We start from the raw sequence: 1,449 nt of genomic DNA on the forward strand, positions 1-1,449 counted from the left end.
CACTAGACGCAGATCCCGGTGGCATAGCCGCTCGCACTGGCGGCTCTGCGGGTCTCACCGTAAAATATGCCGCAAAGTATCCCGGCTGCTGGCACTGATAACAGACCGGTGGCCCTCTCCGAGGTGGCAGAGAAAATGCCTGGGTGACTGGCACCTTACCCTTGTCTGGCCCTCGGCTGCTCTGGCCAGTCTGACCAGTCTTCCCCGACAGACGCGTATAGGGATGGCGTCTAGGAGGGCTTCGGTCACGGGCCCTACTGGTTCTCTCCTCCTTTTCCGCCTCCTCTGCTTTCTCCAGCTGGTCAATGCAATGGCTCAGAGTTCGGAACTCGTGGAGTGTGACTCTCCAACGGAGTGAAGGTCGTAGTCCCACAATGAACTTAGTGATCTTCTGGCTCTCTAGGGACACCAGATGCGCCGAATGCTTCAGCATGCGTACGAATTCAACTTCGTACTCCCTCACAGTCATGTTTCCTTGCTGCAAGTTAAGGAAATCAGAGAGACGACGTTCTTGATTCTGTCGGCGGTAGTACTTCCTCTCAAATTCCTCCTTGAATTCCTCCCAGGTGAAACGATGCCCGTCCGGCATCTCCTGTACCACCTTTTCCCACCAATGTCGAGCTTGCCCGGACAAGTGATGGCTCGCTAGTAGTGCTCGATAACGTAAGGGACACTGAACATATTCCAGGTCTCGTGTGATGCATGTCATCCATTCTTCTGCAGCCTCGGGATCCAGCGATCCTCCAAACTTGGGAGTGTGCATGGCTCGTAACTCCCGAACAAAAGGCAGGTAGTCTTCTACCGTTGCCGGTGCAGGTGGTGGCGGAGGCAAGTCCTCTTCCCTAGGTTCCGGGCCTCGCACTGGATGTGGAGGTGGGAGATGTGCCATCAAGGTTTGTATCATGGTCTCCTATAATGCACGAAATTCATTTCGTATCTCCTCCTGAAATTCCCTAAATTCCGCAGCTTGGGGAACGTAGTTGGAGACATTGTTGTCTCCCGTCGTACATTGAGCACGTCGTGGCGCCATTTCACTGCACCATGGTTAAGGTAGCATTAGCGGTGACTTCAGACAACACATCGTATGTACGGTTCTTTGTAAAAATTCCTTGGAACATGGTTTTCGAAAACATTTTCCATTGTAAAAATCTTAAGGTAGTGAGGCGTTCTTTCCCATGGAAGGAACGTTGCTCTGATACCAACAGTTGTGACACCCGTATCCCGATTCCCGTCACAGGATGTGCCACATGGACAAAAAACAAATAAAATAATACAAACCAAAAATACGGAAATTTTAAAACTTTTTAAAATATCAAACACGCAGCGGAATATAACAGCATTTAAGTCTTAAATACACATGTCCGAATTGAAAAGATACAACCACACAAACATGAAATCATATCTATAGTTCAAATCATACAAATAAGGAAAACCCCGTACACGATGCTG

At 49.3% G+C, this 1,449-nt stretch overlaps 1 pseudogene; it reads right to left on the reverse strand.

Annotated features, from left to right (window-relative positions):
- LOC104815405 overlaps positions 1-904 on the reverse strand; it is a 12,343-nt pseudogene extending 11,439 nt beyond the window's left edge.
- Between the last annotated feature and the right edge of the window lie 545 nt (positions 905-1,449).

This window comes from Tarenaya hassleriana, unplaced genomic scaffold (genome assembly GCF_000463585.1).
Source record: "Tarenaya hassleriana unplaced genomic scaffold, ASM46358v1 Cleome23, whole genome shotgun sequence".
In the NCBI taxonomy this organism is placed as follows: domain Eukaryota; kingdom Viridiplantae; phylum Streptophyta; class Magnoliopsida; order Brassicales; family Cleomaceae; genus Tarenaya; species Tarenaya hassleriana.